We start from the raw sequence: 19,232 nt of genomic DNA, 5'->3' as shown, positions 1-19,232 counted from the left end.
ATCACGGTCCCGCGTCATCCTTGTCACGTGGCTTAAAAATATATTTAAAAAGGGGAATGCAACACGAGGACTTCCCAGGAGGTCACCCATCCTAGTAGTACTCTCGCCCAAGCACGCTTAACTTCGGAGGTCACCCATCCTAGTACTACTCTCGCCCAAGCACGCTTAACTTCGGAGTTCTGATGGGATCCGGTGCTTTAGTGCTGGTATGATCGCATCCGACATGCAACTATCTATTTGTTCCTTATGCTTGCCCCTACTACTACTACTACTACTACCACTACTACTACTAGTCATTCGGTGTCAAGCGCGGTGGGAAAAGTCACACAGTAATCGTCAAAAATAAGAAAATGAGGTCATATAGATCACGCTCCCGCGTCATCCTTGTCACGTGGCGCAAAAATATATTTAAAAAGGGGAATGCAACACGAGGACTTCCCAGGAGGTCACCCATCCTAGTACTACTCTCGCCCAAGCACGCTTAACTTCGGAGTTCTGATGGGATCCGGTGCTTTAGTGCTGGTATGATCGCATCCGACATGCAACTATCTATTTGTTCCTTATGCTTGCCCCTACTACTACTACTACTACTACTACTACTACTAGTCGTTGGGTGTCAAGCGCGGTGGGAAAAGTCACACAGTAATCGTCAAAAATAAGAAAATGAGGTCATATAGATCACGCTCCCGCGTCATCCTTGTCACGTGGCGCAAAAATATATTTAAAAAGGGGAATGCAACACGAGGACTTCCCAGGAGGTCACCCATCCTAGTACTACTCTCGCCCAAGCACGGTTAACTTCGGAGTTCAGGAGGTCACCCATCCTAGTACTACTCTCGCCCAAGCACGGTTAACTTCGGAGTTCTGATGGGATCCGGTGCTTTAGTGCTGGTATGATCGCATCCGACATGCAACTATCTATTTGTTCCTTATGCTTGCCCCTACTACTACTACTACTACTACCACTACTACTACTAGTCGTTGGGTTTCAAGCGCGGTGGGAAAAGTCACACAGTAATCGTCAAAAATAAGAAAATGAGGTCATATAGATCACGCTCCCGCGTCATCCTTGTCACGTGGCGCAAAAATATATTTAAAAAGGGGAATGCAACACAAGGACTTCCCAGGAGGTCACCCATCCTAGTACTACTCTCGCCCAAGCACGCTTAACTTCGGAGTTCTGATGGGATCCGGTGCTTTAGTGCTGGTATGATCGCACCGACATGCAACTATCTATTTGTTCCTTATGCTTGCCCCTACTACTACTACTACTAGTCGTTGGGTTTCAAGCGCGGTGGGAAAAGTCACACAGTAATCGTCAAAAATAAGAAAATGAGGTCATATAGATCACGCTCCCGCGTCATCCTTGTCACGTGGCGCAAAAATATATTTAAAAAGGGGAATGCAACACGAGGACTTCCCAGGAGGTCACCCATCCTAGTACTACTCTCGCCCAAGCACGCTTAACTTCGGAGTTCTGATGGGATCCGGTGCTTTAGTGCTGGTATGATCGCACCGACATGCAACTATCTATTTGTTCCTTATGCTTGCCCCTACTACTACTACTACTAGTCGTTGGGTGTCAAGCGCGGTGGGAAAAGTCACACAGTAATCGTCAAAAATAAGAAAATGAGGTCATTTAGATCACGCTCCCGCGTCATCCTTGTCACGTGGCGCAAAAATATATTTAAAAAGGGGAATGCAACACGAGGACTTCCCAGGAGGTCACCCATCCTAGTACTACTCTCGCCTAAGCACGCTTAACTTCGGAGTTCTGATGGGATCCGGTGCTTTAGTGCTGGTATGATAACATCCGACATGCAACTATCTATTTGTTCCTTATGCTTGCCCCTACTACTACTACTACTACTACTACTACTACTGCTACTACTACTACTAGTCGTTGGGTGTCAAGCGCGGTGGGAAAAGTCACACAGTAATCGTCAAAAATAAGAAAATGAGGTCATATAGATCACGCTCCCGCGTCATCCTTGTCACGTGGCGCAAAAATATATTTAAAAAGGGGAATGCAACACAATGACTTCCCAGGAGGTCACCCATCCTAGTACTACTCTCGCCCAAGCACGCACTCTCGCCCAAGCACGCTTAACTTCGTAGTTCTGATGGGATCCGGTGCTTTAGTGCTGGTATGATCGCATCCGACATGCTACTATCTATTTGTTCCTTATGCTTGCCCCTACTACTACTACTACTACTACTACTACTACTACTAGTACTAGTCGTTGGGTGTCAAGCGCGGTGGGAAAAGTCACACAGTAATCGTCAAAAATAAGAAAATGAGGTCATATAGATCACGCTCCCGCGTCATCCTTGTCACGTGGCGCAAAAATATATTTAAAAAGGGGAATGCAACACGAGGACATCCCAGGAGGTCACCCATCCTAGTACTTCTCACGCCCAAGCACGCTTAACTTCGGAGTTCTGATGGGATCCGGTGCTTTAGTGTTGGTATGATCGCATCCGACATGCAACTATCTATTTGTTCCTTATGCTTGCCCCTACTACTACTACTACTACTACTACTACTACTACTACTACTACTACTACTACTACTAGTCGTTGGGTGTCAAGCGCGGTGGGAAAAGTCACACTGTAATCGTCAAAAATAAGAAAATGAGGTCATATAGATCACGCTCCCGCGTCATCCTTGTCACGTGGCGCAAAAATATATTTAAAAAGGGGAATGCAACACGAGGACTTCCCAGGAGGTCACCCATCCTAGTACTTCTCACGCCCAAGCACGCTTAACTTCGGAGTTCTGATGGGATCCGGTGCTTTAGTGTTGGTATGATCGCATCCGACATGCAACTATCTATTTGTTCCTTATGCTTGCCCCTACTACTACTACTACTACTACTACTACTACTACTACTACTACTAGTCGTTGGGTGTCAAGCGCGGTGGGAAAAGTCACACTGTAATCGTCAAAAATAAGAAAATGAGGTCATATAGATCACGGTCCCGCGTCATCCTTGTCACGTGGCGCAAAAATATATTTAAAAAGGGGAATGCAACACGAGGACTTCCCAGGAGGTCACCCATCCTAGTACTACTCTCGCCCAAGCACGCTTAACTTCGGAGTTCTGATGGGATCCGGTGCTTTAGTGCTGGTATGATCGCATCCGACATGCAACTATCTATTTGTTCCTTATGCTTGCCCCTACTACTACTACTACTACTACTACTACTACTACTACTACTAGTCGTTGGGTGTCAAGCGCGGTGGGAAAAGTCACACAGTAATCGTCAAAAATAAGAAAATGAGGTCATATAGATCACGCTCCCGCGTCATCCTTGTCACGTGGTGCAAAAATATATTTAAAAGGGGAATGCAACACAAGGACTTCCCAGGAGGTCACCCATCCTAGTACTACTCTCGCCCAAGCACGCTTAACTTCGGAGTTCTGATGGGATCCGGTGCTTTAGTGCTGGTATGATCGCATCCGACATGCAACTATCTATTTGTTCCTTATGCTTGCCCCTACTACTACTACTACTACTACTAGTCGTTGGGTGTCAAGCGCGGTGGGAAAAGTCACACAGTAATCGTCAAAAATAAGAAAATGAAGTCATATAGATCACGCTCCCGCGTCATCCTTGTCACGTGGCGCAAAAATATATTTAAAAAGGGGAATGCAACACGAGGACATCACAGGAGGTCACCCATCCTAGTACTACTCTCGCCCAAGCACGCTTAACTTCGGAGTTCTGATGGGATCCGGTGCTTTAGTGCTGGTATGATCGCATCCGACATGCAACTATCTATTTGTTCCTTATGCTTGCCCCTACTACTACTACTACTACTACTACTACTAGTCGTTGGGTGTCAAGCGCGGTGGGAAAAGTCACACAGTAATCGTCAAAAATAAGAAAATGAGGTCATATAGATCACGGTCCCGCGTCATCCTTGTCACGTGGCGCAAAAATATATTTAAAAAGGGGAATGCAACACGAGGACTTTCCAGGAGGTCACCCATCCTAGTACTACTCTCGCCCAAGCACGCTTAACTTCGGAGTTCTGATGGGATCCGGTGCTTTAGTGCTGGTATGATCGCATCCGACATGTAACTATCTATTTGTTCCTTATGCTTGCCCCTACTACTACTACTACTAGTCGTTGGGTGTCAAGCGCGGTGGGAAAAGTCACACAGTAATCGTCAAAAATAAGAAAATGAGGTCATATAGATCACGCTCCCGCGTCATCCTTGTCACGTGGCGCAAAAATATATTTAAAAAGGGGAATGCAACACGAGGACTTCCCAGGAGGTCACCCATCCTAGTACTACTCTCGCCCAAGCACGCTTAACTTCGGAGTTCTGATGGGATCCGGTGCTTTAGTGCTGGTATGATCGCATCCGACATGCAACTATCTATTTGTTCCTTATGCTTGCCCCTACTACTACTACTACTACTACTACTACTACTACTAGTCGTTGGGTGTCAAGCGCGGTGGGAAAAGTCACACAGTAATCGTCAAAAATAAGAAAATGAGGTCATATAGATCACGGTCCCGCGTCATCCTTGTCACGTGGCGCAAAAATATATTTAAAAAGGGGAATGCAACACGAGGACTTTCCAGGAGGTCACCCATCCTAGTACTACTCTCGCCCAAGCACGCTTAACTTCGGAGTTCTGATGGGATCCGGTGCTTTAGTGCTGGTATGATCGCATCCGACATGTAACTATCTATTTGTTCCTTATGCTTGCCCCTACTACTACTACTACTAGTCGTTGGGTGTCAAGCGCGGTGGGAAAAGTCACACAGTAATCGTCAAAAATAAGAAAATGAGGTCATATAGATCACGCTCCCGCGTCATCCTTGTCACGTGGCGCAAAAATATATTTAAAAAGGGGAATGCAACACGAGGACTTCCCAGGAGGTCACCCATCCTAGTACTACTCTCGCCCAAGCACGCTTAACTTCGGAGTTCTGATGGGATCCGGTGCTTTAGTGCTGGTATGATCGCATCCGACATGCAACTATCTATTTGTTCCTTATGCTTGCCCCTACTACTACTACTACTACTACTACTACTAGTACTAGTCGTTGGGTGTCAAGCGCGGTGGGAAAAGTCACACAGTAATCGTCAAAAATAAGAAAATGAGGTCATATAGATCACGGTCCCGCGTCATCCTTGTCACGTGGCGCAAAAATATATTTAAAAAGGGGAATGCAACACGAGGACTTTCCAGGAGGTCACCCATCCTAGTACTACTCTCGCCCAAGCACGCTTAACTTCGGAGTTCTGATGGGATCCGGTGCTTTAGTGCTGGTATGATCGCATCCGACATGTAACTATCTATTTGTTCCTTATGCTTGCCCCTACTACTACTACTACTAGTCGTTGGGTGTCAAGCGCGGTGGGAAAAGTCACACAGTAATCGTCAAAAATAAGAAAATGAGGTCATATAGATCACGCTCCCGCGTCATCCTTGTCACGTGGCGCAAAAATATATTTAAAAAGGGGAATGCAACACGAGGACTTCCCAGGAGGTCACCCATCCTAGTACTACTCTCGCCCAAGCACGCTTAACTTCGGAGTTCTGATGGGATCCGGTGCTTTAGTGCTGGTATGATCGCATCCGACATGCAACTATCTATTTGTTCCTTATGCTTGCCCCTACTACTACTACTACTACTAGTCGTTGGGTGTCAAGCGCGGTGGGAAAAGTCACACAGTAATCGTCAAAAATAAGAAAATGAGGTCATATAGATCACGCTCCCGCGTCATCCTTGTCACGTGGCGCAAAAATATATTTAAAAAGGGGAATGCAACACAAGGACTTCCTAGGAGGTCACCCATCCTAGTACTACTCTCGCCCAAGCACGCTTAACTTCGGAGTTCTAATGGGATCAAGTGCTTTAGTGCTGGTATGATCGCATCCGACATGCAACTATCTATTTGTTCCTTATGCTTGCCCCTACTACTACTACTACTACTACTACTACTAGTCGTTGGGTGTCAAGCGCGGTGGGAAAAGTCACACAGTAATCGTCAAAAATAAGAAAATGAGGTCATATAGATCACGCTCCCGCGTCATCCTTGTCACGTGGCGCAAAAATATATTTAAAAAGGGGAATGCAACACGAGGACTTCCCAGGAGGTCACCCATCCTAGTACTACTCTCGCCCAAGCACGCTTAACTTCAGAGTTCTGATGGGATCCGGTGCTTTAGTGCTGGTATGATCGCATCCGACATGCAACTATCTATTTGTTCCTTATGCTTGCCCCTACTACTACTACTACTACTACTACTAGTCGTTGGGTGTCAAGCGCGGTGGGAAAAGTCACACAGTAATCGTCAAAAATAAGAAAATGAGGTCATATAGATCACGCTCCCGCGTCATCCTTGTCACGTGGCGCAAAAATATATTTAAAAAGGGGAATGCAACACGAGGACTTCCCAGGAGGTCACCCATCCTAGTACCACTCTCGCCCAAGCAAGCTTAACTTCGGAGTTCTGATGGGATCCGGTGCTTTAGTGCTGGTATGATCGCATCCGACATGCAACTATCTATTTGTTCCTTATGCTTGCCCCTACTACTACTACTACTACTACTAGTCGTTGGGTGTCAAGCGCGGTGGGAAAAGTCACACAGTAATCGTCAAAAATAAGAAAATGAGGTCATATAGATCACGGTCCCGCGTCATCCTTGTCACGTGGCGCAAAAATATATTTAAAAAGGGAAATGCAACACGAGGACTTCCCAGGAGGTCACCCATCCTAGTACTACTCTCGCCCAAGCACGCTTAACTTCAGAGTTCTGATGGGATATGGTGCTTTAGTGCTGGTATGATCGCATCCGACATGCAACTATCTATTTGTTCCTTATGATTGCCCCTACTACTACTACTACTACTACTACTACTACTACTAGTCGTTGGGTGTCAAGCGCGGTGGGAAAAGTCACACAGTAATCGTCAAAAATAAGAAAATGAGGTCATATAGATCACGCTCCCGCGTCATCCTTGTCACGTGGCGCAAAAATATATTTAAAAAGGGGAATGCAACACGAGGACTTCCCAGGAGGTCACCCATCCTAGTACTACTCTCGCCCAAGCACGCTTAACTTCGGAGTTCTGATGGGATCCGGTGCTTTAGTGCTGGTATGATCGCATCCGACATGCAACTATCTATTTGTTCCTTATGCTTGCCCCTACTACTACTAGTCGTTGGGTGTCAAGCGCGGTGGGAAAAGTCACACAGTAATCGTCAAAAATAAGAAAATGAGGTCATATAGATCACGGTCCCGCGTCATCCTTGTCACGTGGCGCAAAAATATATTTAAAAAGGGGAATGCAACACGAGGACTTCCCAGGAGGTCACCCATCCTAGTACTACTCTCGCCCAAGCACGCTTAACTTCGGAGTTCTGATGGGATCCGGTGCTTTAGTGCTGGTATGATCGCATCCGACATGCAACTATCTATTTGTTCCTTATGATTGCCCCTACTACTACTACTACTACTACTAGTCGTTGGGTGTCAAGCGCGGTGGGAAAAGTCACACAGTAATCGTCAAAAATAAGAAAATGAGGTCATATAGATCACGCTCCCGCGTCATCCTTGTCACGTGGCGCAAAAATATATTTAAAAAGGGGAATGCAACACGAGGACTTCCCAGGAGGTCACCCATCCTAGTACTACTCTCGCCCAAGCACGCTTAACTTCGGAGTTCTGATGGGATCCGGTGCTTTAGTGCTGGTATGATAACATCCGACATTCAACTATCTATTTGTTCCTTATGCTTGCCCCTACTACTACTACTACTACTGATACTACTACTACTAGTCGTTGGGTGTCAAGCGCGTTGGGAAAAGTCACACAGTAATCGTCAAAAATAAGAAAATGAGGTCATATAGATCACGCTCCCGCGTCATCCTTGTCACATGGCGCAAAAATATATTTAAAAAGGGGAATGCAACACAAGGACTTCCCAGGAGGTCACCCATCCTAGTACTACTCTCGCCCAAGCACGCTTAACTTCGGAGTTCTGATGGGATCCGGTGCTTTAGTGCTGCTATGATCGCATCCGACATGCAACTATCTATTTGTTCCTTATGCTTGCCCCTACTACTACTACTACTACTACTACTACTAGTCGTTGGGTGTCAAGCGCGGTGGGAAAAGTCACACAGTAATCGTCAAAAATAAGAAAATGAGGTCATATAGATCACGCTCCCGCGTCATCCTTGTCACGTGGCGCAAAAATATATTTAAAAAGGGGAATGCAACACGAGGACTTCCCAGGAGGTCAGCCATCCTAGTACTACTCTCGCCCAAGCACGCTTAACTTCGGAGTTCTGATGGGATCCGGTGCTTTAGTGCTGGTATGATCGCATCCGACATGCAACTATCTATTTGTTCCTTATGCTTGCCCCTACTACTACTACTACTAGTCGTTGGGTGTCAAGCGCGGTGGGAAAAGTCACACAGTAATCGTAAAAAATAAGAAAATGAGGTCATATAGATCACGCTCCCGCGTCATCCTTGTCACGTGGCGCAAAAATATATTTAAAAAGGGGAATGCAACACGAGGACTTCCCAGGAGGTCACCCATCCTAGTACTACTCTCGCCCAAGCACGCTTAACTTCGGAGTTCTGATGGGATCCGGTGCTTTAGTGCTGGTATGATCGCATCCGACATGCAACTATCTATTTGTTCCTTATGCTTGCCCCTACTACTACTACTACTACTACTAGTCGTTGGGTGTCAAGCGCGGTGGGAAAAGTCACACAGTAATCGTCAAAAATAAGAAAATGAGGTCATATAGATCACGCTCCCGCGTCATCCTTGTCACGTGGCGCAAAAATATATTTAAAAAGGGGAATGCAACACGAGGACTTCCCAGGAGGTCACCCATCCTAGTACTACTCTCGCCCAAGCAAGCTTAACTTCGGAGTTCTGATGGGATCCGGTGCTTTAGTGCTGGTATGATCGCATCCGACATGCAACTATCTATTTGTTCCTTATGCTTGCCCCTACTACTACTACTACTACTAGTCGTTGGGTGTCAAGCGCGGTGGGAAAAGTCACACAGTAATCGTCAAAAATAAGAAAATGAGGTCATATAGATCACGGTCCCGCGTCATCCTTGTCACGTGGCGCAAAAATATATTTAAAAAGGGGAATGCAACAAGGACTTCCCAGGAGGCTAGTACTACTCTCGCCCAAGCGGAGTTCTGATGGGATCCGGTGCTTTAGTGCTGGTATGATCGCATCCGACATGCAACTATCTATTTGTTCCTTATGCTTGCCCCTACTACTACTACTACTACTAGTCGTTGGGTGTCAAGCGCGGTGGGAAAAGTCACACAGTAATCGTCAAAAATAAGAAAATGAGGTCATATAGATCACGGTCCCGCGTCATCCTTGTCACGTGGCGCAAAAATATATTTAAAAAGGGAAATGCAACACGAGGACTTCCCAGGAGGTCACCCATCCTAGTACTACTCTCGCCCAAGCACGCTTAACTTCGGAGTTCTGATGGGATCCGGTGCTTTAGTGCTGGTATGATCGCATCCGACATGCAACTATCTATTTGTTCCTTATGCTTGCCCCTACTACTACTACTACTACTAGTCGTTGGGTGTCAAGCGCGGTGGGAAAAGTCACACAGTAATCGTCAAAAATAAGAAAATGAGGTCATATAGATCACGCTCCCGCGTCATCCTTGTCACGTGGCGCAAAAATATATTTAAAAAGGGGAATGCAACACGAGGACTTCCCAGGAGGTCACCCATCCTAGTACTACTCTCGCCCAAGCACGCTTAACTTCGGAGTTCTGATGGGATCCGGTGCTTTAGTGCTGGTATGATCACATCCGACATGCAACTATCTATTTGTTCCTTATGCTTGCCCCTACTACTACTAGTCGTTGGGTGTCAAGCGCGGTGGGAAAAGTCACACAGTAATCGTCAAAAATAAGAAAATGAGGTCATATAGATCACGGTCCCGCGTCATCCTTGTCACGTGGCGCAAAAATATATTTAAAAAGGGGAATGCAACACGAGGACTTCCCAGGAGGTCACCCATCCTAGTACTACTCTCGCCCAAGCACGCTTAACTTCGGAGTTCTGATGGGATCCGGTGCTTTAGTGCTGGTATGATCGCATCCGACATGCAACTATCTATTTGTTCCTTATGCTTGCCCCTACTACTACTACTACTACTACTACTACTACTACTAGTCGTTGGGTGTCAAGCGCGGTGGGAAAAGTCACACAGTAATTGTCAAAAATAAGAAAATGAGGTCATATAGATCACGCTCCCGCGTCATCCTTGTCACGTGGCGCAAAAATATATTTAAAAAGGGGAATGCAACACGAGGACTTCCCAGGAGGTCACCCATCCTAGTACTACTCTCGCCCAAGCACGCTTAACTTCGGAGTTCTGATGGGATCCGGTGCTTTAGTGCTGGTATGATAACATCCGACATGCAACTATCTATTTGTTCCTTATGCTTGCCCCTACTACTACTACTACTACTACTACTACTACTACTACTACTGCTACTACTACTACTAGTCGTTGGGTGTCAAGCGCGGTGGGAAAAGTCACACAGTAATCGTCAAAAATAAGAAAATGAGGTCATATAGATCACGCTCCCGCGTCATCCTTGTCACGTGGCGCAAAAATATATTTAAAAAGGGGAATGCAACACAAGGACTTCCCAGGAGGTCACCCATCCTAGTACTACTCTCGCCCAAGCACGCACTCTCGCCCAAGCACGCTTAACTTCGTAGTTCTGATGGGATCCGGTGCTTTAGTGCTGGTATGATCGCATCCGACATGCTACTATCTATTTGTTCCTTATGCTTGCCCCTACTACTACTACTACTACTACTACTACTAGTCGTTGGGTGTCATGCGCGGTGGGAAAAGTCACACAGTAATCGTCAAAAATAAGAAAATGAGGTCATATAGATCACGCTCCCGCGTCATCCTTGTCACGTGGCGCAAAAATATATTTAAAAAGGGGAATGCAACACGAGGAGTTCCCAGGAGGTCACCCATCCTAGTACTACTCTCGCCCAAGCACGCTTAACTTCGAAGTTCTGATGGGATCCGGTGCTTTAGTGCTGGTATGATCGCATCCGACATGCAACTATCTATTTGTTCCTTATGCTTGCCCCTACTACTACTACTACTACTACTACTACTACTACTACTACTACTAGTCGTTGGGTGTCAAGCGCGGTGGGAAAAGTCACACAGTAATCGTCAAAAATAAGAAAATGAGGTCATATAGATCACGCTCCCGCGTCATCCTTGTCACGTGGCGCAAAAATATATTTAAAAAGGGGAATGCAACACGAGGACTTCCCAGGAGGTCACCCATCCTAGTAATACTCTCGCCCAAGCACGCTTAACTTCGGAGTTCTGATGGGATCCGGTGCTTTAGTGCTGGTATGATCGCATCCGACATGCAACTATCTATTTGTTCCTTATGCTTGCCCCTACTACTACTAGTCGTTGGGTGTTAAGCGCGGTGGGAAATGTCACACAGTAATCGTCAAAAATAAGAAAATGAGGTCATATAGATCATGGTCCCGCGTCATCCTTGTCACGTGGCGCAAAAATATATTTAAAAAGGGGAATGCAACACGAGGTCACCCATCCTAGTACTACTCTCGCCCAAGCACGCTTAACTTCGGAGTTCTGATGGGATCCGGTGCTTTAGTGCTGGTATGATCGCATCCGACATGCAACTATCTATTTGTTCCTTATGATTGCCCCTACTACTACTACTACTACTACTACTACTACTACTACTACTACTACTACTACTCGTTGGGTGTCAAGCGCGGTGGGAAAAGTCACACAGTAATCGTCAAAAATAAGAAAATGAGGTCATATAGATCACGCTCCCGCGTCATCCTTGTCACGTGGCGCAAAAATATATTTAAAAAGGGGAATGCAACACGAGGACTTCCCAGGAGGTCACCCATCCTAGTACTACTCTCACCCAAGCACGCTTAACTTCGGAGTTCTGATGGGATCCGGTGCTTTAGTGCTGGTATGATCGCATCCGACATGGAACTATCTATTTGTTCCTTATGCTTGCCCCTACTACTACTACTACTACTAGTCGTTGGGTTTCAAGCGCGGTGGGAAAACTCACACAGTAATCGTCAAAAATAAGAAAATGAGGTCATATAGATCACGCTCCCGCGTCATCCTTGTCACGTGGCGCAAAAATATATTTAAAAAGGGGAATGCAACACGAGGACATCACAGGAGGTCACCCATCCTAGTACTACTCTCGCCCAAGCACGCTTAACTTCGGAGTTCTGATGGGATCCGGTGCTTTAGTGCTGGTATGATCGCATCCGACATGCAACTATCTATTTGTTCCTTATGCTTGCCCCTACTACTACTACTACTACTACTACTAGTCGTTGGGTGTCAAGCGCGGTGGGAAAAGTCACACAGTAATCGTCAAAAATAAGAAAATGAGGTCATATAGATCACGGTCCCGCGTCATCCTTGTCACGTGGCGCAAAAATATATTTAAAAAGGGGAATGCAACACGAGGACTTTCCAGGAGGTCACCCATCCTAGTACTACTCTCGCCCAAGCACGCTTAACTTCGGAGTTCTGATGGGATCCGGTGCTTTAGTGCTGGTATGATCGCATCCGACATGTAACTATCTATTTGTTCCTTATGCTTGCCCCTACTACTACTACTACTACTAGTCGTTGGGTGTCAAGCGCGGTGGGAAAAGTCACACAGTAATCGTCAAAAATAAGAAAATGAGGTCATATAGATCACGCTCCCGCGTCATCCTTGTCACGTGGCGCAAAAATATATTTAAAAAGGGGAATGCAACACGAGGACTTCCCAGGAGGTCACCCATCCTAGTACTACTCTCGCCCAAGCACGCTTAACTTCGGAGTTCTGATGGGATCCGGTGCTTTAGTGCTGGTATGATCGCATCCGACATGCAACTATCTATTTGTTCCTTATGCTTGCCCCTACTACTACTACTACTAGTCGTTGGGTGTCAAGCGCGGTGGGAAAAGTCACACAGTAATCGTCAAAAATAAGAAAATGAGGTCATATAGATCACGCTCCCGCAGCATCCTTGTCACGTGGCGCAAAAATATATTTAAAAAGGGGAATGCAACACGAGGACTTCCCAGGAGGTCACCCATCCTAGTACTACTCTCGCCCAAGCACGCTTAACTTCGGAGTTCTGATGGGATCCGGTGCTTTAGTGCTGGTATGATCGCATCCGATATGCAACTATCTATTTGTTCCTTATGCTTGCCCCTACTACTACTACTACTACTACTACTACTACTACTACTACTACTAGTCGTTGGGTGTCAAGCGCGGTGGGAAAAGTCACACAGTAATCGTCAAAAATAAGAAAATGAGGTCATATAGATCACGCTCCCGCGTCATCCTTGTCACGTGGCGCAAAAATATATTTAAAAAGGGGAATGCAACACGAGGACTTCCCAGGAGGTCACCCATCCTAGTACTACTCTCGCCCAAGCACGCTTAACTTCGGAGTTCTGATGGGATCCGGTGCTTTAGTGCTGGTATGATCGCATCCAACATGCAACTATCTATTTGTTCCTTATGCTTGCCCCTACTACTACTAGTCGTTGGGTGTCAAGCGCGGTGGGAAAAGTCACACAGTAATCGTCAAAAATAAGAAAATGAGGTCATATAGATCACGGTCCCGCGTCATCCTTGTCACGTGGCGCAAAAATATATTTAAAAAGGGGAATGCAACACGAGGTCACCCATCCTAGTACTACTCTCGCCCAAGCACGCTTAACTTCGGAGTTCTGATGGGATCCGGTGCTTTAGTGCTGGTATGATCGCATCCGACATGCAACTATCTATTTGTTCCTTATGATTGCCCCTACTACTACTACTACTACTACTACTACTACTACTACTACTACTACTAGTCGTTGGGTGTCAAGCGCGGTGGGAAAAGTCACACAGTAATCGTCAAAAATAAGAAAATGAGGTCATATAGATCACGGTCCCGCGTCATCCTTGTCACGTGGCGCAAAAATATATTTAAAAAGGGGAATGCAACACGAGGTCACCCATCCTAGTACTACTCTCGCCCAAGCACGCTTAACTTCGGAGTTCTGATGGGATCCGGTGCTTTAGTGCTGGTATGATCGCATCCGACATGCAACTATCTATTTGTTCCTTATGATTGCCCCTACTACTACTACTACTACTACTACTACTACTACTACTACTACTACTACTACTACTACTACTAGTCGTTGGGTGTCAAGCGCGGTGGGAAAAGTCACACAGTAATCGTCAAAAATAAGAAAATGAGGTCATATAGATCACGCTCCCGCGTCATCCTTGTCACGTGGCGCAAAAATATATTTAAAAAGGGGAATGCAACACGAGGACTTCCCAGGAGGTCACCCATCCTAGTACTACTCTCGCCCAAGCACGCTTAACTTCGGAGTTCTGATGGGATCCGGTGCTTTAGTGCTGGTATGATCGCATCCGACATGGAACTATCTATTTGTTCCTTATGCTTGCCCCTACTACTACTACTACTACTAGTCGTTGGGTTTCAAGCGCGGTGGGAAAACTCACACAGTAATCGTCAAAAATAAGAAAATGAGGTCATATAGATCACGCTCCCGCGTCATCCTTGTCACGTGGCGCAAAAATATATTTAAAAAGGGGAATGCAACACGAGGACTTCCCAGGAGGTCACCCATCCTAGTACTACTCTCGCCCAAGCACGCTTAACTTCGGAGTTCTGATGGGATCCGGTGCTTTAGTGCTGGTATGATCGCATCCGACATGCAACTATCTATTTGTTCCTTATGCTTGCCCCTACTACTACTACTACTACTACTACTACTACTACTACTACTACTAGTCGTTGGGTGTCAAGCGCGGTGGGAAAAGTCACACAGTAATCGTCAAAAATAAGAAAATGAGGTCATATAGATCACGCTCCCGCGTCATCCTTGTCACGTGGCGCAAAAATATATTTAAAAAGAGGAATGCAACACGAGGACTTCCCAGGAGGTCATCCATCCTAGTACTACTCTCGCCCAAGCACGCTTAACTTCGGAGTTCTGATGGGATCCGGTGCTTTAGTGCTGGTATGATCGCATCCGACATGCAACTATCTATTTGTTCCTTATGCTTGCCCCTACTACTACTACTACTACTACTACTACTAGTCGTTGGGTGTCAAGCGCGGTGGGAAAAGTCACACAGTAATCGTCAAAAATAAGAAAATGACGTCATATAGATCACGCTCCCGCGTCATCCTTGTCACGTGGCGCAAAAATATATTTAAAAAGGGGAATGCAACACGAGGACTTCCCAGGAGGTCAGCCATCCTAGTACTACTCTCGCCCAAGCACGCTTAACTTCGGAGTTCTGATGGGATCCGGTGCTTTAGTGCTGGTATGATCGCATCCGACATGCAACTATCTATTTGTTCCTTATGCTTGCCCCTACTACTACTACTACTAGTCGTTGGGTGTCAAGCGCGGTGGGAAAAGTCACACAGTAATCGTCAAAAATAAGAAAATGAGGTCATATAGATCACGCTCCCGCGTCATCCTTGTCACGTGGCGCAAAAATATATTTAAAAAGGGGAATGCAACACGAGGACTTCCCAGGAGGTCACCCATCCTAGTACTACTCTCGCCCAAGCACGCTTAACTTCGGAGTTCTGATGGGATCCGGTGCTTTAGTGCTGGTATGATCGCATCCGACATGCAACTATCTATTTGTTCCTTATGCTTGCCCCTACTACTACTACTACTACTAGTCGTTGGGTGTCAAGCGCGGTGGGAAAAGTCACACAGTAATCGTCAAAAATAAGAAAATGAGGTCATATAGATCACGCTGCCGCGTCATCCTTGTCACGTGGCGCAAAAATATATTTAAAAAGGGGAATGCAACACGAGGACTTCCCAGGAGGTCACCCATCCTAGTACTACTCTCGCCCAAGCACGCTTAACTTCGGAGTTCTGATGGGATCCGGTGCTTTAGTGCTGGTATGATCGCATCCGACATGCAACTATCTATTTGTTCCTTATGATTGCCCCTACTACTACTACTACTAGTACTACTACTACTACTACTACTACTACTAGTCGTTGGGTGTCAAGCGCGGTGGGAAAAGTCACACAGTAATCGTCAAAAATAAGAAAATGAGGTCATATAGATCACGCTCCCGCGTCATCCTTGTCACGTGGCGCAAAAATATATTTAAAAAGGGGAATGCAACACGAGGACTTCCCAGGAGGTCACCCATCCTAGTACTACTCTCGCCCAAGCACGCTTAACTTCGAAGTTCTGATGGGATCCGGTGCTTTAGTGCTGGTATGATCGCATCCGACATGCAACTATCTATTTGTTCCTTATGCTTGCCCCTACTACTACTACTACTACTAGTCGTTGGGTGTCAAGCGCGGTGGGAAAAGTCACACAGTAATGGTCAAAAATAAGAAAATGAAGTCATATAGATCACGCTCCCGCGTCATCCTTGTCACGTGGCGCAAAAATATATTTAAAAAGGGGAATGCAACACGAGGACATCACAGGAGGTCACCCATCCTAGTACTACTCTCGCCCAAGCACGCTTAACTTCGGAGTTCTGATGGGATCCGGTGCTTTAGTGCTGGTATGATCGCATCCGACATGCAACTATCTATTTGTTCCTTATGCTTGCCCCTACTACTACTACTACTACTACTACTACTACTAGTCGTTGGGTGTCAAGCGCGGTGGGAAAAGTCACACAGTAATCGTCAAAAATAAGAAAATGAGGTCATATAGATCACGGTCCCGCGTCATTCTTGTCACGTGGCGCAGAAATATATTTAAAAAGGGGAATGCAACACGAGGACTTTCCAGGAGGTCACCCATCCTAGTACTACTCTCGCCCAAGCACGCTTAACTTCGGAGTTCTGATGGGATCCGGTGCTTTAGTGCTGGTATGATCGCATCCGACATGTAACTATCTATTTGTTCCTTATGCTTGCCCCTACTACTACTACTACTACTAGTCGTTGGGTGTCAAGCGCGGTGGGAAAAGTCACACAGTAATCGTCAAAAATAAGAAAATGAGGTCATATAGATCACGCTCCCGCGTCATCCTTGTCACGTGGCGCAAAAATATATTTAAAAAGGGGAATGCAACACGAGGACTTCCCAGGAGGTCACCCATCTTAGTACTACTCTCGCCCAAGCACGCTTAACTTCGGAGTTCTGATGGGATCCGGTTCTTTAGTGCTGGTATGATCGCATCCGACATGCAACTATCTATTTGTTCCTTATGCTTGCCCCTACTACTACTACTAGTCGTTGGGTGTCAAGCGCGGTGGGAAAAGTCACACAGTAATCGTCAAAAATAAGAAAATGAGGTCATATAGATCACGCTCCCGCGTCATCCTTGTCACGTGGCGCAAAAATATATTTAAAAAGGGGAATGCAACACGAGGACTTCCCAGGAGGTCACCCATCCTAGTACTACTCTCGCCCAAGCACGCTTAACTTCGAAGTTCTGATGGGATCCGGTGCTTTAGTGCTGGTATGATCGCATCCGACATGCAACTATCTATTTGTTCCTTATGCTTGCCCCTACTACTACTACTACTACTACTACTACTACTACTAGTAGTCGTTGGGTGTCAAGCGCGGTGGGAAAAGTCACACAGTAATCGTCAAAAATAAGAAAATGAAGTCATATAGATCACGCTCCCGCGTCATCCTTGTCACGTGGCGCAAAAATATATTTAAAAAGGGGAATGCAACACGAGGACATCACAGGAGGTCACCCATCCTAGTACTACTCTCGCCCAAGCACGCTTAACTTCGGAGTTCTGATGGGATCCGGTGCTTTAGTGCTGGTATGATCGCATCCGACATGCAACTATCTATTTGTTCCTTATGCTTGCCCCTACTACTACTACTACTACTACTAGTCGCTGGGTGTCAAGCGCGGTGGGAAAAGTCACACAGTAATCGTCAAAAATAAGAAAATGAGGTCATATAGATCACGGTCCCGCGTCATTCTTGTCACGTGGCGCAAAAATATATTTAAAAAGGGGAATGCAACACGAGGACTTTCCAGGAGGTCACCCATCCTAGTACTACTCTCGCCCAAGCACGCTTAACTTCGGAGTTCTGATGGGATCCGGTGCTTTAGTGCTGGTATGATCGCATCCGACATGTAACTATCTATTTGTTCCTTATGCTTGCCCCTACTACTACTACTACTACTAGTCGTTGGGTGTCAAGCGCGGTGGGAAAAGTCACACAGTAATCGTCAAAAATAAGAAAATGAGGTCATATAGATCACGCTCCCGCGTCATCCTTGTCACGTGGCGCAAAAATATATTTAAAAAGGGGAATGCAACACGAGGACTTCCCAGGAGGTCACCCATCCTAGTACTACTCTCGCCCAAGCACGCTTAACTTCGGAGTTCTGATGGGATCCGGTGCTTTAGTGCTGGTATGATCGCATCCGACATGCAACTATCTATTTGTTCCTTATGCTTGCCCCTACTACTACTACTACTAGTCGTTGGGTGTCAAGCGCGGTGGGAAAAGTCACACAGTAATCGTCAAAAATAAGAAAATGAGGTCATATAGATCACGCTCCCGCGTCATCCTTGTCACGTGGCGCAAAAATATATTTAAAAAGGGGAATGCAACACGAAGACTTCCCAGGAGGTCACCCATCCTAGTACTACTCTCGCCCAAGCACGCTTAACTTCGAAGTTCTGATGGGATCCGGTGCTTTAGTGCTGGTATGATCGCATCCGACATGCAACTATCTATTTGTTCCTTATGCTTGCCCCTACTACTACTACTACTACTACTACTACTACTAGTAGTCGTTGGGTGTCAAGCGCGGTGGGAAAAGTCACACAGTAATCGTCAAAAATAAGAAAATGAGGTCATATAGATCACGCTCCCGCGTCATCCTTGTCACGTGGCGCAAAAATATATTTAAAAAGGGGAATGCAACACGAGGACTTCCCAGGAGGTCACCCATCCTAGTACTACTCTCGCCCAAGAACGCTTAACTTCGGAGTTCTGATGGGATCCGGTGCTTTAGTGCTGGTATGATCGCATCCGACATGCAACTATCTATTTGTTCCTTATGCTTGCCCCTACTACTACTAGTCGTTGGGTGTCAAGCGCGGTGGGAAAAGTCACACAGTAATCGTCAA

At 46.1% G+C, this 19,232-nt stretch overlaps 54 non-coding genes and 6 pseudogenes across 54 annotated transcripts; all 60 read right to left on the bottom strand.

The window, feature by feature from the left end:
- Positions 1-53: 53 nt before the first annotated feature.
- Positions 54-220, bottom strand: LOC123433043 (annotated as a pseudogene).
- A 197-nt stretch (positions 221-417) lies between these two features.
- LOC123437539 lies at positions 418-536 on the bottom strand. Its single transcript, XR_006628713.1, has one exon. It is a non-coding gene; the product is annotated as a 5S ribosomal RNA (ribosomal RNA).
- Positions 537-1,102: 566 nt separating this feature from the next.
- On the bottom strand, positions 1,103-1,221 carry LOC123438890. The gene has a single exon (XR_006630006.1). It is a non-coding gene; the product is annotated as a 5S ribosomal RNA (ribosomal RNA).
- A 178-nt stretch (positions 1,222-1,399) lies between these two features.
- On the bottom strand, positions 1,400-1,518 carry LOC123438088. The gene has a single exon (XR_006629249.1). It is a non-coding gene; the product is annotated as a 5S ribosomal RNA (ribosomal RNA).
- Positions 1,519-1,696: 178 nt separating this feature from the next.
- On the bottom strand, positions 1,697-1,815 carry LOC123432095. Its single transcript, XR_006623694.1, has one exon. It is a non-coding gene; the product is annotated as a 5S ribosomal RNA (ribosomal RNA).
- Positions 1,816-2,024: 209 nt separating this feature from the next.
- On the bottom strand, positions 2,025-2,161 carry LOC123433387 (annotated as a pseudogene).
- A 203-nt stretch (positions 2,162-2,364) lies between these two features.
- Positions 2,365-2,483, bottom strand: LOC123432653. Its single transcript, XR_006624226.1, has one exon. It is a non-coding gene; the product is annotated as a 5S ribosomal RNA (ribosomal RNA).
- A 218-nt stretch (positions 2,484-2,701) lies between these two features.
- Positions 2,702-2,820, bottom strand: LOC123438482. Its single transcript, XR_006629621.1, has one exon. It is a non-coding gene; the product is annotated as a 5S ribosomal RNA (ribosomal RNA).
- A 206-nt stretch (positions 2,821-3,026) lies between these two features.
- Positions 3,027-3,145, bottom strand: LOC123437527. Its single transcript, XR_006628702.1, has one exon. It is a non-coding gene; the product is annotated as a 5S ribosomal RNA (ribosomal RNA).
- Positions 3,146-3,347: 202 nt separating this feature from the next.
- LOC123435234 lies at positions 3,348-3,466 on the bottom strand. Its single transcript, XR_006626491.1, has one exon. It is a non-coding gene; the product is annotated as a 5S ribosomal RNA (ribosomal RNA).
- A 185-nt stretch (positions 3,467-3,651) lies between these two features.
- Positions 3,652-3,770, bottom strand: LOC123438906. The gene has a single exon (XR_006630021.1). It is a non-coding gene; the product is annotated as a 5S ribosomal RNA (ribosomal RNA).
- Positions 3,771-3,961: 191 nt separating this feature from the next.
- LOC123436950 lies at positions 3,962-4,080 on the bottom strand. Its single transcript, XR_006628157.1, has one exon. It is a non-coding gene; the product is annotated as a 5S ribosomal RNA (ribosomal RNA).
- Positions 4,081-4,259: 179 nt separating this feature from the next.
- On the bottom strand, positions 4,260-4,378 carry LOC123437514. Its single transcript, XR_006628690.1, has one exon. It is a non-coding gene; the product is annotated as a 5S ribosomal RNA (ribosomal RNA).
- Positions 4,379-4,575: 197 nt separating this feature from the next.
- LOC123436949 lies at positions 4,576-4,694 on the bottom strand. Its single transcript, XR_006628156.1, has one exon. It is a non-coding gene; the product is annotated as a 5S ribosomal RNA (ribosomal RNA).
- Positions 4,695-4,873: 179 nt separating this feature from the next.
- Positions 4,874-4,992, bottom strand: LOC123437503. Its single transcript, XR_006628679.1, has one exon. It is a non-coding gene; the product is annotated as a 5S ribosomal RNA (ribosomal RNA).
- A 197-nt stretch (positions 4,993-5,189) lies between these two features.
- On the bottom strand, positions 5,190-5,308 carry LOC123436947. The gene has a single exon (XR_006628154.1). It is a non-coding gene; the product is annotated as a 5S ribosomal RNA (ribosomal RNA).
- Positions 5,309-5,487: 179 nt separating this feature from the next.
- Positions 5,488-5,606, bottom strand: LOC123437491. Its single transcript, XR_006628668.1, has one exon. It is a non-coding gene; the product is annotated as a 5S ribosomal RNA (ribosomal RNA).
- A 182-nt stretch (positions 5,607-5,788) lies between these two features.
- LOC123432683 lies at positions 5,789-5,907 on the bottom strand. The gene has a single exon (XR_006624255.1). It is a non-coding gene; the product is annotated as a 5S ribosomal RNA (ribosomal RNA).
- Positions 5,908-6,098: 191 nt separating this feature from the next.
- Positions 6,099-6,217, bottom strand: LOC123435762. Its single transcript, XR_006627010.1, has one exon. It is a non-coding gene; the product is annotated as a 5S ribosomal RNA (ribosomal RNA).
- Positions 6,218-6,405: 188 nt separating this feature from the next.
- Positions 6,406-6,524, bottom strand: LOC123438793. Its single transcript, XR_006629915.1, has one exon. It is a non-coding gene; the product is annotated as a 5S ribosomal RNA (ribosomal RNA).
- A 185-nt stretch (positions 6,525-6,709) lies between these two features.
- Positions 6,710-6,828, bottom strand: LOC123432244. The gene has a single exon (XR_006623837.1). It is a non-coding gene; the product is annotated as a 5S ribosomal RNA (ribosomal RNA).
- Positions 6,829-7,025: 197 nt separating this feature from the next.
- LOC123437480 lies at positions 7,026-7,144 on the bottom strand. Its single transcript, XR_006628657.1, has one exon. It is a non-coding gene; the product is annotated as a 5S ribosomal RNA (ribosomal RNA).
- Positions 7,145-7,317: 173 nt separating this feature from the next.
- LOC123437468 lies at positions 7,318-7,436 on the bottom strand. Its single transcript, XR_006628646.1, has one exon. It is a non-coding gene; the product is annotated as a 5S ribosomal RNA (ribosomal RNA).
- A 185-nt stretch (positions 7,437-7,621) lies between these two features.
- Positions 7,622-7,740, bottom strand: LOC123437448. Its single transcript, XR_006628627.1, has one exon. It is a non-coding gene; the product is annotated as a 5S ribosomal RNA (ribosomal RNA).
- Positions 7,741-7,937: 197 nt separating this feature from the next.
- On the bottom strand, positions 7,938-8,056 carry LOC123438600. Its single transcript, XR_006629735.1, has one exon. It is a non-coding gene; the product is annotated as a 5S ribosomal RNA (ribosomal RNA).
- A 191-nt stretch (positions 8,057-8,247) lies between these two features.
- LOC123436900 lies at positions 8,248-8,366 on the bottom strand. The gene has a single exon (XR_006628107.1). It is a non-coding gene; the product is annotated as a 5S ribosomal RNA (ribosomal RNA).
- Positions 8,367-8,545: 179 nt separating this feature from the next.
- LOC123437456 lies at positions 8,546-8,664 on the bottom strand. The gene has a single exon (XR_006628635.1). It is a non-coding gene; the product is annotated as a 5S ribosomal RNA (ribosomal RNA).
- A 185-nt stretch (positions 8,665-8,849) lies between these two features.
- On the bottom strand, positions 8,850-8,968 carry LOC123437286. Its single transcript, XR_006628475.1, has one exon. It is a non-coding gene; the product is annotated as a 5S ribosomal RNA (ribosomal RNA).
- Positions 8,969-9,428: 460 nt separating this feature from the next.
- Positions 9,429-9,547, bottom strand: LOC123435394. Its single transcript, XR_006626647.1, has one exon. It is a non-coding gene; the product is annotated as a 5S ribosomal RNA (ribosomal RNA).
- Positions 9,548-9,729: 182 nt separating this feature from the next.
- LOC123435131 lies at positions 9,730-9,848 on the bottom strand. Its single transcript, XR_006626391.1, has one exon. It is a non-coding gene; the product is annotated as a 5S ribosomal RNA (ribosomal RNA).
- A 173-nt stretch (positions 9,849-10,021) lies between these two features.
- LOC123437445 lies at positions 10,022-10,140 on the bottom strand. Its single transcript, XR_006628624.1, has one exon. It is a non-coding gene; the product is annotated as a 5S ribosomal RNA (ribosomal RNA).
- A 197-nt stretch (positions 10,141-10,337) lies between these two features.
- LOC123437447 lies at positions 10,338-10,456 on the bottom strand. Its single transcript, XR_006628626.1, has one exon. It is a non-coding gene; the product is annotated as a 5S ribosomal RNA (ribosomal RNA).
- A 218-nt stretch (positions 10,457-10,674) lies between these two features.
- On the bottom strand, positions 10,675-10,811 carry LOC123433266 (annotated as a pseudogene).
- Positions 10,812-11,002: 191 nt separating this feature from the next.
- LOC123437175 lies at positions 11,003-11,121 on the bottom strand. The gene has a single exon (XR_006628370.1). It is a non-coding gene; the product is annotated as a 5S ribosomal RNA (ribosomal RNA).
- Positions 11,122-11,327: 206 nt separating this feature from the next.
- LOC123437330 lies at positions 11,328-11,446 on the bottom strand. Its single transcript, XR_006628516.1, has one exon. It is a non-coding gene; the product is annotated as a 5S ribosomal RNA (ribosomal RNA).
- Positions 11,447-11,619: 173 nt separating this feature from the next.
- Positions 11,620-11,725, bottom strand: LOC123433425 (annotated as a pseudogene).
- Positions 11,726-11,937: 212 nt separating this feature from the next.
- LOC123436320 lies at positions 11,938-12,056 on the bottom strand. The gene has a single exon (XR_006627550.1). It is a non-coding gene; the product is annotated as a 5S ribosomal RNA (ribosomal RNA).
- A 182-nt stretch (positions 12,057-12,238) lies between these two features.
- On the bottom strand, positions 12,239-12,357 carry LOC123438904. Its single transcript, XR_006630019.1, has one exon. It is a non-coding gene; the product is annotated as a 5S ribosomal RNA (ribosomal RNA).
- A 188-nt stretch (positions 12,358-12,545) lies between these two features.
- LOC123436946 lies at positions 12,546-12,664 on the bottom strand. The gene has a single exon (XR_006628153.1). It is a non-coding gene; the product is annotated as a 5S ribosomal RNA (ribosomal RNA).
- A 182-nt stretch (positions 12,665-12,846) lies between these two features.
- Positions 12,847-12,965, bottom strand: LOC123437432. The gene has a single exon (XR_006628612.1). It is a non-coding gene; the product is annotated as a 5S ribosomal RNA (ribosomal RNA).
- Positions 12,966-13,144: 179 nt separating this feature from the next.
- On the bottom strand, positions 13,145-13,263 carry LOC123437420. Its single transcript, XR_006628601.1, has one exon. It is a non-coding gene; the product is annotated as a 5S ribosomal RNA (ribosomal RNA).
- Positions 13,264-13,469: 206 nt separating this feature from the next.
- LOC123437408 lies at positions 13,470-13,588 on the bottom strand. The gene has a single exon (XR_006628590.1). It is a non-coding gene; the product is annotated as a 5S ribosomal RNA (ribosomal RNA).
- Positions 13,589-13,761: 173 nt separating this feature from the next.
- Positions 13,762-13,867, bottom strand: LOC123433424 (annotated as a pseudogene).
- Positions 13,868-14,076: 209 nt separating this feature from the next.
- On the bottom strand, positions 14,077-14,182 carry LOC123433423 (annotated as a pseudogene).
- A 224-nt stretch (positions 14,183-14,406) lies between these two features.
- On the bottom strand, positions 14,407-14,525 carry LOC123437397. The gene has a single exon (XR_006628579.1). It is a non-coding gene; the product is annotated as a 5S ribosomal RNA (ribosomal RNA).
- Positions 14,526-14,707: 182 nt separating this feature from the next.
- Positions 14,708-14,826, bottom strand: LOC123437385. The gene has a single exon (XR_006628568.1). It is a non-coding gene; the product is annotated as a 5S ribosomal RNA (ribosomal RNA).
- A 206-nt stretch (positions 14,827-15,032) lies between these two features.
- Positions 15,033-15,151, bottom strand: LOC123435977. The gene has a single exon (XR_006627219.1). It is a non-coding gene; the product is annotated as a 5S ribosomal RNA (ribosomal RNA).
- A 191-nt stretch (positions 15,152-15,342) lies between these two features.
- On the bottom strand, positions 15,343-15,461 carry LOC123436899. The gene has a single exon (XR_006628106.1). It is a non-coding gene; the product is annotated as a 5S ribosomal RNA (ribosomal RNA).
- A 179-nt stretch (positions 15,462-15,640) lies between these two features.
- Positions 15,641-15,759, bottom strand: LOC123437373. Its single transcript, XR_006628557.1, has one exon. It is a non-coding gene; the product is annotated as a 5S ribosomal RNA (ribosomal RNA).
- A 182-nt stretch (positions 15,760-15,941) lies between these two features.
- On the bottom strand, positions 15,942-16,060 carry LOC123437362. Its single transcript, XR_006628546.1, has one exon. It is a non-coding gene; the product is annotated as a 5S ribosomal RNA (ribosomal RNA).
- Positions 16,061-16,269: 209 nt separating this feature from the next.
- Positions 16,270-16,388, bottom strand: LOC123436495. Its single transcript, XR_006627717.1, has one exon. It is a non-coding gene; the product is annotated as a 5S ribosomal RNA (ribosomal RNA).
- A 182-nt stretch (positions 16,389-16,570) lies between these two features.
- LOC123438903 lies at positions 16,571-16,689 on the bottom strand. The gene has a single exon (XR_006630018.1). It is a non-coding gene; the product is annotated as a 5S ribosomal RNA (ribosomal RNA).
- A 194-nt stretch (positions 16,690-16,883) lies between these two features.
- Positions 16,884-17,002, bottom strand: LOC123436945. The gene has a single exon (XR_006628152.1). It is a non-coding gene; the product is annotated as a 5S ribosomal RNA (ribosomal RNA).
- Positions 17,003-17,184: 182 nt separating this feature from the next.
- On the bottom strand, positions 17,185-17,303 carry LOC123437745. The gene has a single exon (XR_006628916.1). It is a non-coding gene; the product is annotated as a 5S ribosomal RNA (ribosomal RNA).
- Positions 17,304-17,479: 176 nt separating this feature from the next.
- Positions 17,480-17,598, bottom strand: LOC123436494. The gene has a single exon (XR_006627716.1). It is a non-coding gene; the product is annotated as a 5S ribosomal RNA (ribosomal RNA).
- Positions 17,599-17,798: 200 nt separating this feature from the next.
- Positions 17,799-17,917, bottom strand: LOC123438902. Its single transcript, XR_006630017.1, has one exon. It is a non-coding gene; the product is annotated as a 5S ribosomal RNA (ribosomal RNA).
- A 185-nt stretch (positions 17,918-18,102) lies between these two features.
- LOC123436944 lies at positions 18,103-18,221 on the bottom strand. The gene has a single exon (XR_006628151.1). It is a non-coding gene; the product is annotated as a 5S ribosomal RNA (ribosomal RNA).
- Positions 18,222-18,403: 182 nt separating this feature from the next.
- LOC123437350 lies at positions 18,404-18,522 on the bottom strand. Its single transcript, XR_006628535.1, has one exon. It is a non-coding gene; the product is annotated as a 5S ribosomal RNA (ribosomal RNA).
- Positions 18,523-18,701: 179 nt separating this feature from the next.
- LOC123438258 lies at positions 18,702-18,820 on the bottom strand. Its single transcript, XR_006629411.1, has one exon. It is a non-coding gene; the product is annotated as a 5S ribosomal RNA (ribosomal RNA).
- Positions 18,821-19,017: 197 nt separating this feature from the next.
- On the bottom strand, positions 19,018-19,136 carry LOC123437179. Its single transcript, XR_006628373.1, has one exon. It is a non-coding gene; the product is annotated as a 5S ribosomal RNA (ribosomal RNA).
- Positions 19,137-19,232: the final 96 nt, after the last annotated feature.

Source organism: Hordeum vulgare, chromosome 2H, assembly GCF_904849725.1.
Source record: "Hordeum vulgare subsp. vulgare chromosome 2H, MorexV3_pseudomolecules_assembly, whole genome shotgun sequence".
Classification (NCBI taxonomy): domain Eukaryota; kingdom Viridiplantae; phylum Streptophyta; class Magnoliopsida; order Poales; family Poaceae; genus Hordeum; species Hordeum vulgare.
This window is presented reverse-complemented; position numbering and strand designations above follow the sequence as displayed.